Consider the following 14,488-nt stretch of genomic DNA (forward strand, 5'->3'; position numbering starts at 1 on the left):
TACTATCAAGGGGAAACTTTCTATAATCCCTAAGCTTCACCACCCAAACAAAACCCTCCTCCACCAGCTGTTCCTGTTTTCGTGGCACCTCCACCCGCCACATTGCAAAAATCATCCGATGAACCAGTGTTTCAGGTTCACGACAATCAATACTATCCTCCTGAACTCACCTTCAAAGCACCCGAGCCATACACTTACACCCCTCACCTTCAGCTCCCGACAGAAACTGAGAGGCCAGCTAAGAATCCGAAGCAGGACGAAGTGTTCCGTAAAGTGAAAAGCCTGGAGCAATCCTTCAGGAATATGCATGGATTGGGCAGCCAAGTCAGTGTGTCCTATAAAGATCTATGTTCCTTCCCCGATGTTCAATTGCCGGCAGGTTTTAAGATGCCAAAATTTGATCTATATGAGGGACATGGTGATCCCATGACACATTTGCGAGGTTTCTGCAGCAAGATGGGAGGGGCATGTGGAAAGGATGAGCTGCTGATAGCTTATTTCGGTTAAAGTTTAAGCGGGTCCACATTAGAATGGTACACAAGGCAGGATCCTAGTAGGTGGTATACCTGGGATGATCTAGCACAAGCGTTTGCAGGTCATTTCCAGTATAACCTTGAGATCGTCCCCGACCGTCTCACACTATTAAAACTTGAGAAAAAGCCTAGAGAGAGCTTCAGGGAATTCGGATTCCGTTGGAGAGAACAAGCAGCAAGAGTCGATCCGCCAATGAGGGAAGGTGAAATGGTAGATTACTTCTTACAAACTTTGGAGCCAACTTACTTTGGTCACCTGGTGACGTCAGTTGGTAAATCTTTCAATGAAGTAGTAAAAATGGGCGGCATAGTTGAAGAGGGACTCGGGTCCAACAAGATAATGAGTTATTCGGCGATCAAGGCCACAACTCAGGCTATCCAAAGCGGCACGGGAGGTGCGCTCGGGAAAAAGAAGAGAGAGGAGGTCGCAACAGTCGAAGTAGGTACTTGGTCCAGATCAAGAGGTCCAGTCACCCGCTACCAAACCAGACCCCATTACCCAAATTATCCACACAATCCATACAACCCTCCACAACCCTATTATCCACCACAAGAGCCCCATTTCTCCGTCCATCACGCCCAAACTTACACCCAGCCTTCAGCTCGTCCGCAATGGCGTGTGCCGGCTCCCCAACATACATATACACCTCCACAAAACACATATCCACCACCAAGGGCCTACAGGAATCCTTCAGGGCCAAGCTTCCGCGGAAATCAGGCTTTCAGAAACGAAAGGATGCAGAAGCCGAGAACATTCACTCCGTTGGGAGAAACCTATACTACTCTGTTTCACAAGTTGAGGCAGATAGGTTTATTATGTCCTGTTGAACCCAAATTGCCAAATCCCCTTCCCAGAAATCTGGACCATTCAGTAAGCTGTGAATATTGTTCGGGGGATCCCGGGCATGATACTAAGAAGTGTTGGAAGTTGAAGACTACCATACAAGATCTTATTGACACAAATAGGATCAAGGTTCAGGCACCAGAGGCACCCAACATCAATGAAAACCCGTTACCAGTGCACCATGACGCCCACATGATCGAACTAGTGCATGAAGGAGGGAAACTTAAAACACCCTCACAAACGGTAATGATGATTCGTGCTAGTCCGAACGAAAATTCAACCTGTGGAAAGGCAGATGACAAGCCATTTGTGGTAATAGGGAAAGGTTCGTTTGTTGCTGCGAAGAAACCAGAGACAACCAAGGCAGTGTTGTAGGGAGTATCAAGCACACCAGTGTTGGTGGTAAAGGGGGTCTACGTAGAACCAATTGTTATCAGTCCAGTCATGTAGTTGCCGATAACAAGTGAGAAAGCTGTGCCGTGGAGCTACAGTCAAGTGACAGTGATGCATAAGGGAAAAGAGGTTGTGGAAGAGGTATACGAGGCTCAGGGGTTAACTCGTTCGGGAAGGTGTTTTGTTCCCGTAGAATTGAGAAGGACCAATCCTGTAACAATAAAGAAGCCAGTAACGGAGGAAGAAGCAGAAGAGTTTTTGAAGAAGATGAAAACCCATGACTACTCAATTATAGAGCAGTTGAGGAAGACCCCAACCCAGATTTCGTTGCTATCCTTATTGATCCATTCGAGCGATCATTGTCAGGCCTTAATGAAGATTCTGAACGAAGCCCATGTCCCGGATAAGCTCTCAGTGAACCATTTGGAGAAAATAGTGCACAAGATCTTCGAAGTAAACCGAGTGACATTCTCTGACGATGAATTACGTGTAGAGGGTACCGAACACAACATGGCACTCTACTTGACGGTAAAATGCGAAGACTCGGTGGTCACTCGAGTCCTAATTGATAATGGGTCAAGTGCCAATATCTGTCCTTTGGACACTCTGAACAAACTAAAGATTGCTGATGATAGGATCCACAAGAGCAGCGTCTGCGTCCGAGGTTTTGATGGGGGCGGTACTGACACAGTGGGTGATATCGTATTGGAATTAACCATTGGTCCAGTCGAGTTTACCATGGAATTTCAAGTGATAGATATGGCAGTGTCGTATAATCTTCTGTTGGGACGACCCTAGATCCACGCAGCCAAAGCAGTGCCTTCTACACTACATCAAATGGTCAAATTTGAATGGGATTAACAAGAGATTGTGGTTCATGGGGATGACGGCACACATGCCGTCAGTGATGCGATTGCGCCCTTTATAAAAACCGACAATGACAAGGGCCTATGGGTTTATCAGGTTTTTGATGCAGTCTCAGTAGACAAAATTCCTGAAGGTGGGGGCCTTCCACTTCCCAGAATCACAACTGCAACCTTCATGATAGCCTCAGAGATGTTGAACAGCGGGTTTGTACCAGGAAAAGGTCTGGGGATTGATCTGCAGGGAATGGTCCAGCCAGTTTCTTTGCCCAAGAACCTGGATACTTTTGGGTTGGGATTCAAGCCTACTGCAGCGGATGTAAAGCGGGCCCGCAAGTTGAAGAAAAGAGTTTGGGTCCTTCCTAAGCCAATCCCACGCCTGTCCAGATCATTTGTCAAAGCAGGGTGCAGAAAGTTGCCAGTCCCGGAAGTTCTTGGACCCTTGATCGGGCCAGATGGAGATTTGAATGAGGGCTTTGAAAGAATATTCGCTGATGTCAACACAATAGAAGCTGGAGAGGGTTCCAGTAAGGCAGCCATACAATTTGTGGGGCTTAGGGCCAATGTCAACAATTGGACAGCTACTCCTCTTCCAACTTAGGGAGTCCTAGTAGTTGGCTCTGATTTTCCTTTTTGTTTTCTGGATTATTCCAGGGTTGTAATCCAGATTCCTTTTTATTTCTATTATTGCTCAACAAAGTGTGAAACCTTGTTATCCTATAATTCACTAAAATGAAAAGTTTCTTCTTCATTCCTTATTTTATTTTATTTTTATTTTAAATTCTTATTTCTTTCTTTTCTTTTTTCCTGAACAGTTCTTTTCATACTGGTCTTAACGACATGGCATGCACAACGGATCTTCAACCTAGTCTAAAATATCAATCTGAATTTGAACAAACTATACAAGAGGTCGATTATGATAATGAATCGGAATACGATGAGGATGAAGCCTTCGAGGAGATAAACAGGGAGTTAAGTCAGTTTGAAGAAAAATCCAAGCCCAACTTAAATGACACAGAAGCCATCAATTTAGGGGATGCCGATGATATCAAAGAAACTAAAATAAGCATCCACATTACACCAAATATCAGGGAAGAATTGATCAAAACACTTATTGAGTTCAAAGATATTTTTGCATGGTCATATGATGACATACCGGGGTTAAGCACAGATTTAGTGGTTCATAAATTGCCCACTGACCCGGCATGCCCTCCCGTCAAGCAGAAATTGAGGAAGTTCAAAACGGATATGAGTGTGAAGATTAAAGAAGAAGTAACCAAGTAGCTGCAAGCAAAGGTTATTCGTGTCACTCGATATCCTGAATGGTTGGCTAATGTGGTGCCGGTGCCGAAGAAAGATGGGAAGATCAGGGTGTGTGTCGATTACCGCAATCTGAACAGGGCAAGCCCAAAGGACAACTTTACTTTACCCAACATCCATATCTTGATCGACAATTGTGCCGGGCGTGAGCTCGGATCTTTTGTAGATTGCTATGCTGGGTATCATCAGATTCTGATGGATGAAGAAGATGCGGAGAAGACGACATTCATTACGTCGTGGGGAACGTATTGCTACCGGGTAATGCCATTTGGTTTGAAAAATGCTGGGGCAACGTACATGAGAGCGATGACCACTGTGTTTCATGACATGATCCACAAAGAAATTGAGGTGTACATGGACGATGTAATCATAAAATCCAAGCATCAGGAAGACCACGTAGCAGACCTAAGGAAGTTTTTTCAAAGACTGCGAAGGTATGATATTAAGCTCAACCCGGCCAAATATGCATTTGGAGTTCCATCTGGAAAGCTGTTGGGATTCATCGTCAGTCGACGAGGTATTGAACTGGACCCGTCAAAGATCAAATCTATTCAAGATTTGCCACCGCCGAAGAACAAGACAGAAGTAATGAGTCTGTTGGGAAGGTTGAACTATATCAGCAGGTTTATTGCACAACTCACAGCAACCTGTGAACCCATTTTTTGGCTACTGAAGAAAGATGTTGCGATAGAATGGACGACAGAATGTCAGGAGGCATTTGACCAGATAAAAGGATATTTATCAAATCCACCTGTGTTGGTTCCACCTGAGCCGGGGAGACCGTTAATTCTTTATCTAACGGTCCTGGAGAATTCATTTAGTTGCGTGTTGGGGAAACACGACATTACAGGAAGGAAGGAGCAAGCCATCTATTATCTCAGCAAGAAGTTTACAGTATATGAGGTTAAGTACACTCAACTCGAGAAGACATGTTGCGCCCTAACTTGGGTGGCCCAGAAATTGAAGCATTATCTGTCATCATATACTACTTATCTCATTTCACGCTTGGATCCACTGAAGTATATTTTCCAGAAGCCTATGCCCACAGGGAGATTGGCGAAATGGCAGATATTACTCACAAAGTTTGACATCGTCTATGTGATGAGGACGACCATGAAAGCCCAAGTGCTGGCAGATCACTTGGCTGAGAATCCTGTTGATGAAGAATACGAGCTGTTGAGGACGTATTTTCCTGACGAGGAAGTAATGCATATAGATGAGTTGGAATTACCTGAGGAACCAGGTTGGAAGCTTTTCTTTGATGGAGCCGCAAATGCGAAGGGAGTTGGAATAGGAACGGTACTTATTTCTGAAACAGGACGTCATTATCCTGTTACAGCTCAGCTATGTTTCTATTGTACCAACAACATGGCTGAGTATGAGGCATGCATTTTGGGTCTGCGACTAGCTGTAGACATGGATGTCCAGGACGTTTTGGTCTTGGGAGACTCGGACCTCCTGGTGCATCAGATTCAGGGTGAATGGGAAACACGGGATTTGAAGCTTATACCATATCGACAATGTTTGCACGATCTGAGCAAGCGATTTCGGTCAGTGGAGTTCAGACACATCCCAAGAGTTCACAATGAGGTTGTCGATGCATTGGCCACTTTAGCATCGATGTTGCACCACCCAGACAAAATTCATGTTGACCCGTTGCACATCTAGGTTCGTGATCAGCATGCCTATTGTAACATGATAGAGGAAGAAGTGGATGGCGAGCCATGGTTTTATGACGTCAAAGAGTACCTCAGGATGGGGATATACCCGGACCAGGACACTGGAGATCAAAAAAGAGTCGTTCGGCGATTATCAAGTGGATTCTTCCTCAGTGGAGGAGTGTTGTACAAAAGAACCCCAGATTTGGGATTATTGAGATGTATAGATGCCATTCAAGCCACGATAGTTATCACAGAGGTACATGCTGGAGTTTGTGGGCCACATATGAGTGGATATGTATTGGTGAAGAAGATTCTTCGAGCAGGGTATTATTGGCTCACTATGGAGCGTGATTGTATCAATTTCATGTAGAAATACCATTAATGTCAGATACACGGAGATTTGATTCATTCTCCGCTGACAGAATTGCATACAATGTCAACGCCATGGCCATTTGTTGCCTGGGGCATGGATGTCATTGGACCTATTGAGCCGGCAGCTACCAACGGTCATAGGTTCATTCTAGTGGTCATCGACTATTTTACTAAGTGGGTTGAAGCTAAAACATTCAAGTCGGTAACCAAGAAGGCGGTGGTGGATTTTGTTCACTCCCATATCATCTATAGATTTGGGGTCCCAAAAGTGATCATCACAGATAATGGTGCTAATCTTAACAGCAATTTGATAAAAGAGGTATGTCAACAATTTAAGATTACACACTGTAATTCCACCCCATATCGTCCCAAGGCGAATGGAGCAGTTGAAGTAGCCAACAAGAACATCAAGAAGATACTGAGGAAGATGGTAGAAGGATCTAGACAATGGCATGAAAAATTACCATTTGCATTGTTGGGTTATCGCACCACTATCCGTACTTCAGTAGGGGCAATGCCTTATCTGTTGGTATATGGAACTGAAGCAGTAATACCGGCGGGAGTTGAAATTCCATCCCTTCGGATTGTCGCTGAGGCTGAGATTGATGATGACGAGTGGGTCAAAGCCCGGTTGGAGCAGTTGAACCTAATTGATGAAAAGATATTGGCAGTTGTGTGTCATGACCAATTATATCAAAAGAGAATGGCGAGAGCCTACAACAAGAAGGTGCGCCCAGAAAATTTGAGGTGGGGCAGCAGGTGTTGAAACGAATCCTGCCACATCAGGCCGAAGCAAAAGGCAAGTTCGCCCCGAATTGGCAAGGACCGTTTATTATAACCAGAGTATTGTCCAATGGCACTTTATGTTTAACAGATATCGACGGGAAATGCGTCGACATGGCTATCAATTCTGATGCAGTTAAGAGATATTATGTATGATTTCTTTTGATTGTAATTGTTGTTTGTTTGTGGTTGGCATTTATCGGAGAATGAAATGACAGAGGCAATTCTTTCTTATATCCAAACACTTTATCCTTTGCTTCCCCTTTTGAGCCTTATTTATTCTTTCATATCCCTCTTTTGGAATAAGTAATTGAAATAAAAGAAAAAGAAAAAGAGAAAAATAATGATAATAAAGACAAAAGAAAAGTCACAAGAAAAATAAAGGAATTGGGAACTACGTTTGACTTGATTCCTCAAAGAAGGATACGTAGGCGCCTCACGGCTCGGTCATAGTGTAACAAAAAATAAGAATCCCCAAGCAAGAAAAACTGGGGCAGAAGTTGTGTTTATAATTTTGGGAAAGAAAGTTTGATTCCAAGAGTTGTAATGTTTTACCCATCAAAATGATTTTGAACCCTCTTGATACCCATTTTCTTTTAGTCATACCCAAAACCCATATTGATGTCCAAAAAAGACCTCCCGATCAGTATCCGAGAAGTGCCAAGTCATGCAAATAGAAGTCGGGAATAAAACTCTGATCCCCAGCAGAGAAGAGGATCATAAACTGGAAATGAATTGATAACCGAAAAGAATCCCCAGCAGAGAGAGTCATATCGGCAACACTCCAATCCCCAGCTGAAAAATAAAATAAAATGAGAGAGTGTTATCGGTGAAAACCTTCACAGGCACCATAAGGCGACGAAAGGTGAGAGAAATAAAACGAGAGAGTCTTATCGGTGAAAACCTTCACAGGCACCATAAGACGACGAAGTTGAGAGAAACGAGAGAGTCTTATTAGTGAAAACCCCTCGAAGGGCACTATGAGGCGACAAGACAAGATTGGCGGAAAGGATCCGCATTTGGAAAAGAGCTGAATGCTTGTTTATCCCCAGCAAAATGAGGCCATCCGAAAGATTGATTGATACGAATAGACTGGGTTGATCAATCCGGAATGCACGATATAATCGTTGGGATCGGTTATATCTCAGATAAGTTCTTTTCTTTCTTTTTCCCCAGCATTTGTTCAGAAATACTTCTTCTTTTTCTATTTTTGAAATCATCACTTTATCATTTCTTGGTTTAAAGACTTTACCTCCTTAGTAGTTTGTCTTTGGAAAAGGATTTTCAGAGCTTACTACCAGTTGCCAAAATGGTGCAAAACAAAATGCAAATAGGACAGGCCAAGGATAAGGCGACAAAGCAAGAGGTTGGTCGCAAGACCAAATAATGAATGGGTATAGAGCCCAAGAGGACCAAATTTCTAGGGGAAGTTGGAGAAAAACGAAAAAACGACAGTTAAAAAGTTATGGATCAAATTCCAAAAGGATCCCCAGCAGATTTGCGAGATACAGGAACAACTCCGACAGATTCTCGACCAAGCTCCATAATGGTTGGACAACATAGAGCGGGGAAGGAAGAGAAAAGAAAAACCATCCCCAGCAGGAGTATCATCCTCAACAAATAATATAATCCCCAGCAAGTTTTGTAGCAAAGCAGGGAAAGGAAAAAGGGAACCATCCCCAACAGAAGTGGCACGACCACTCACCACATTTCAAACTAACAAATTTCTCTTTGATTTTAAGCAGGGAAAGGAAATATTATTGACAACAGGAAGACAGGGTCACAAAGAAGATTATCAAACTGGGGCAGAAAATGTTCTCTCATTACGAAAACTTTCTTGAGTCAGATAGCCATTTGGGAAAGAGAGAAGATAACACAAGTTTTGAAGGAAGTAAAATCCCCAGCAGTACACAAGAAGGGAGATACAAGTTTTAAAAGAAAAGCAATCTTGGAAGAAGCAAGATAACCCAAAGTTTTAAAAGTAATGGCCTTTGAATCAATATCATCCCCACCATTGTTAAAGGGAGAAAGTTAATTCCCCAGCAGTGTTATTCCCGGCAGGTTTCAGGGAAGTGAAAGCACCTGCTTTCAAGGAAATAATCGTGGAAGAAGGAAAATGACATATTAATGAAATAAAATATTGTTGTTATCCCCAGTAATTTTCAGAGGAATAAAACACCAGTTTTGAAGGAAGCAGTTGAAGAAATCAGGAGCCCGCCTGGAGAATGGAGGTGTTACATTTAAAAAGTTGGAGAAGTCAGTAGCCCACCTGGAGAATGAAGGCCGAATTATTTTCAAAGTTGTTGAAGTCAGGAGCCCACCTGGAGAATGGAGGCTGAATTATTTTTGAGAAAGTTGTTGAAGTCAGGAGCCCGCCTGTAGAATAGAGGTTGTTAAATTTTAATTTGGAGTTAGGAGCTCGCCTGTAGAACGGAGGTTGTTAAATTTTAAGTTGGAGAAGTCAGGAGTCCGCCTGTAGAATGGAGGTTGTTAAATTTTAAGTTGGAGAAGTCAGGAGCCTGCCTGTAGAACGGAGGTTTTTAAATTTTAAGTTGGAGAAGTCAGGAGCCCGCCTGGAGAATGGAGGCTGAATTATTTTTGAGAAAGTTGTTGAAGTCAGGAGCCCGCCTGTAGAATGGAGGTTGTTAAATTTTAATTTGGAGTCAGGAGCCCGCCTGTAGAACGGAGGTTGTTTATTTTAAGTTGGAGAAGTCAGGAGCCCGCCTGTAGAATGGAGGTTGTTAAATTTTAAGTTGGAGAAGTCAGGAGCCCGCCTGTATAACGGAGGTTGTTATATTTAAAAAAGCCAGGAGCCCGCCTGGAAAATGGAGGCTGAATTATTTTTCAAGAAGCTGTTGAGGTTAGGAGCCCGCCTGTAGAATGAAGGTTGTTAAATTTTAAGTTGGAGTCAGGAGCCCGCCTGTAAAACGAAGGTTGTTTATTTTAAGTTGGAGAAGTCAGGAGCCCGCCTGTAGAACGAAGATTGTTAAATTTTAAATTGTTCAAGTTAGGAGCCCGCCTGGAGAATAGAGGCTGAATTATTTTGAGAAAGTTGTTGAAATTAGGTGTCCGCCTGTAGAACAGAGGTTGTTAAATTTTAAGTTAGAGTCAGGAGCCCGCCTGGAGAATGAAAGTGTTATATTTAAAGAGTTGGAGAAGTCAGGAGCCCGCCTGGAGAATGGAGGTTGTGTCATCTTTCAAAAGTCAAGATGGAGTCAGGAGCCCGTCTGCAGAATAGAGGAATACGTTTCAAGATCAAATCAGAAGTCAGTAATGAGGAGGGTTACAACAAAAAATCCCCAGCATAACAAGTTTTAATGTAGGAAGCAGTGTCCCCAGCAGACAGAGTGGAATGATAAAACTTGTGTTCAGAAAAGCAAAAGGCCAGTGTCATCCCCAGCAGTTTTCGAAAAAAAAAAGCACCAAAGGAAACACAAGCCGACAAGAAAGCAAGGCAACCAGAGCAAGTGGAAGATAGATAAGATTTTATAATTCTTAGTTTAGTCTAGCTTCTTGTTTTCTTTTGGCACGGTGTAATAAGGAGATCGAAAAGCAGTAGCAACAACATGCAACAGCAATAACGGCAAAATTGTAGTTCCATGGTAGCCTCAGCTACCAAAACTTCCCGAACTATATTAACCTGATTCCCTTTTAGCCAGGGATATGTAGGAAACCTTTGAAGCAAAGGTTCGGTTAAATCTTTTTAAAAAAATGCTTCACACGGAGTATTCCAACGGGCAAAAATCGCTCGTATCCGCTCACTTTATCTTTGCACGAAAACACTTTGTGTTTTCGGACAAAGAGGGGCAGCTGTGAGCACGTAATTTTTGCTTCACGAAAACTACTCCAAAAGAAATCAAAAATAAAACAAAATTCTCTTAGTGTACAATTTTTAGGATTTGCGTGACATTTTTGGATAATTATTTGTGTTTTTGTCCGTAAATGTTTACCTTGTTGTAGTTAATTGAAAAATACAAAAAAAATACACATTGCATGCATATTTAGGATTTAATTATGCATTTAGGAATTAATTAGACCATCATTTGGCTCTAAAAAGAAAATCATAAAAATATGCGTTTTATTCTATTTTTTGTCATTGTCTGATTTTATTTTAAGGTCTTAATTTGTGTAAGTGTTAATTAATATTTGTGTAGTTTTATTTTTGATTTTACAATTTAATTAGGAATTGTGTTTAAATTATAAATTAAAGAAGGAAAAGGAAAAGAGTTCAAAAAATATAAGAAAACCGGACTGGGCCAATTTTGGACCATTTCAGGCCCAAAATCACACCCCATGTCCAGGTCCAATCCAACCCGTCTCCAGCCTCTATCAAACGACGCCGTTTCAGTCGTCTCAATCTGGACCATTAATCTCAGATGATCAAACGGTCCCAAAGCTGTGACCAGACCCGACCCCTGACCCATTACCCGGTTAAGCCCGACCCTCCTGTTAAAACCAAGCGACGTCGTTTCCTATAGGTAAATTGATCCAGGCCATTGATCTCACTTGATCGAACGACCTGGATTCATTCCACCCTTCCGTATATAACCTTATTCTCGTGCCCCGCCCCCAAGCCAAAACACCACATCTCTTCATCGTCTCTATGCCTTAGAGACCAGATGACCCTCCGCCTCTTACCACCGTCGACCACCCACCGGAAATCGCCTCACGGCGGTTCCGGTGGTCCAAACAACCCCAGCTTCACACTACTGAATCCCCTCGACCACCCTCGTTCCAAATCCATTAGTCGTTTACCTCGAATCACCCTATAGCTTCTCGAATCTTCAATCGAAGATTCGAGCAAAACCTAACCCTACCCCAACCTACCCCAAACTCACACCAGATATCCACCAGGCCTCCCTCACCCCTGAACCACCACTAGTTCCCTTCGAATCTGGCTAGAAACATTTGAGCCCTAAATAAAAAAAAAACTAGGAACCCAAGAAATTCAAATCATGGTATCCGTCCAAATTAAGTGAGGATTTGGGGTCTAATCGATCTTAATCGAAGTATTCTCAGTTGAGAACACTTCGACTAAAGTCTGTTCAACCTCAAAGTGTCCGAGTCCGAAGATCGAGCCTGGGTCCGTGAAATTCTGATATTTTTAGGTATTTTCCTTTTTCATTTGTTTTGTGTTCATTTTTGAATAACTATGTATCTGTATAGTTTAGTTTTATTGTTTTTTTTTTCAATTCTTTTTGTCGATTGATTCTGTTCATCTTCAGTAGACCTTTTTATTTGGTCCAATTCTATAATTTATTTATGTTTGCTATAATTGTTATGTGTAATAATTTGTGTAATCGATTAATAAGTTGCGTCGATTAATTAGTTTCCAGTTAATCTATGTTTCTGTCAATAACACTGAAATTACCCGAATTGCCTATTTCTCTGTTTCTGATTGTTTGGTGTCAATTGTTGTAGGCAATCGGTTAATTAGTTTTCGTCGATTAATTCATTCTTGTTTGTAGACCAGTAAGTTCGTCAAATGGTTGTTGTGTGTGCTGATCTGTGGACACTTAGTTTCAGGGCATTGTCAATAGGTTGACAATGATCCTGCATTCATGTTGATTCTGATTTTATTATTCAATTTCAGCTTTAAGGATTCTGTTGAGTTCTATGTTGTGTTAAGTCTGGTTTTGATTTAATTTCAGTTCATTTGTTCCAATTGAATTCTAACCTCAGTCATTCAGTTATCAGAAATAAGTTTGGTTATAGCTGTCAATCAGGTTTAATCTTCAAATCTTTGTTAGTTGAAAACAGATTTCAGAATTACTTTAGTATAGTTGAATAATTGTATTAGGGGCAATAATATTAAGGGGTTTCAGGGGTAATTTGGGAATGAAACAGTTAGGATAATATTTTAATGTTAGTGGGATATTAATGTCTTTAAATTAATACACTAATGGGGAACAAAAGGGAATGAGGGGCTGAAATTAAGGAAAAGCTTTCCTTAGTGGGATTTTAGTGAAAAATTCAGATTTCAATAAGAAAAGGGTCGGGCAGTAGGTTGGAAGGGGGCAGACTTGTATAAAAGGGTGTTGAGGTTGGAAATTGAGAAGAAAAAAAAGTTTGAGAGAGGGAGGAGAGATAATTTTTCCAGAGAAATAGAGTGCATATAGGCTAGATTTTGATTCTAAAAGGTTCAGAAAATAGTTTAAGTGCTAAGGCTAGATTTTTGAGAGAAAAGTCCAGAGAGAGATAGAGTGTTAAGGCTGAACTTTTACATTAAGAGTTTCAGGCTGCTTTTCTTGAGTGTTTGACAAATCAAAAACTACTGTTTCCTTGCATCTGTCTGTGTTTTATTTTGGTACTGCTGGGTTTCAGTTTAGTATTCCATGGGTTTCTGTTGGTGGAGTACTGATTACATTGAGTTCATGGGTTTTCCTGCTTGGTTTTAATCTTTCCTAGGATTTCTGCTATTGTTGGCTACTGGTTTACTGGTTGTTGTTGTACTGTTGTGTATGCTACTGCTGTTTTCTGCACTGATCTTCCTCTTCTTCTCTTTGCTTTCCAAATACCAGGTACACAAATTGATACACTGGTTCTTGTAGGCTGAAACTTGAAGCATGAATACAAAGAAATGAAGAGTTGAAGTTTTAAATTCATTGTAGTTGTCTACTTATTTGTATATACATTAGAATACCTCTTTCATTAGAATCATGTAGGTGTTTGTTTATGTATAACTGGACATGCCTTTTGTAGTAGTTTAGTGAGAAAACTGCCCATGTATGCTTAGTTAGAATGATTGATGGTATAGTAATTCCTGTTCTGTTACTTCAGTATTAATTGTTAAATAGTATATATCAAAAACATGTTAGGCCATTTAGATTATTCTTAAACATTCAATAGTTATCTCATTGAACAAATGGCATGTTTCTGAAATTGGTTTGTTTAGTTAGATACCATTGGTTAATTTCATGCATGTAAATGGTTTAGGATAAAAAATTAGATTTCCAAATTCTTTCATTCCAGTAGAATGCCACTTTAAATTTGCAGAAATCTGCTAACAAAATGACACCATTTTTTTGCAAGCTATGAATATGTGTAGAAACCATTAACTAGACCCTATTGGATTAAGGATGGCCCGGGTCCAGTTTTACCCAGTATACGTTGGACCTAGGCCCATAAATGGCAAACGGATCGCCCTTATTGCATCATTTTCAGAATTAACGAATCGTATTCGAAACTTAACTATAATAACCCGCAAGCATGTAAATAAATTAGGTATTTTTCTTCTTTTATTTTAGAGACGGTCGGAAATAGAAAAACATAGTTACTATAGGACAATCCTTTGAAATAAAATGAGGCGTGCCTCGCCAGAGAAATCACAAGTTGCGGGGCCCTCGATAAAAAGACATAATAAATGGATAGACTTCGGGATCGGCCGCTTAGTGAACTCCATGGTCCTTCCCCAAAAATAACAATACGCTAGTCTCTTTAGGACACGTCTTTAATAAATTACGCCCTTAAATACGAGTGTGCATTTATGTAACCCAAATCCAAATCTCAACGGAGTTGAAACGTGTCAATAACCACGGGTACATTGATTATGACGAGGTTCGAGATACGTTTTCACAACTTTGCAATTCCTTGTTAAAATAACAATAATAATAATAAAAGCGGTAAAAGAGTCATAACTTGCACCAAGTGCATAATTGTTAAAATCAGATAAATAAGCCGAATATAACAGTTGAGCAACTGTGCTAGAACCACGGAATT

Source organism: Nicotiana sylvestris, chromosome 11 (genome assembly GCF_000393655.2).
Source record: "Nicotiana sylvestris chromosome 11, ASM39365v2, whole genome shotgun sequence".
NCBI classification, from domain to species: domain Eukaryota; kingdom Viridiplantae; phylum Streptophyta; class Magnoliopsida; order Solanales; family Solanaceae; genus Nicotiana; species Nicotiana sylvestris.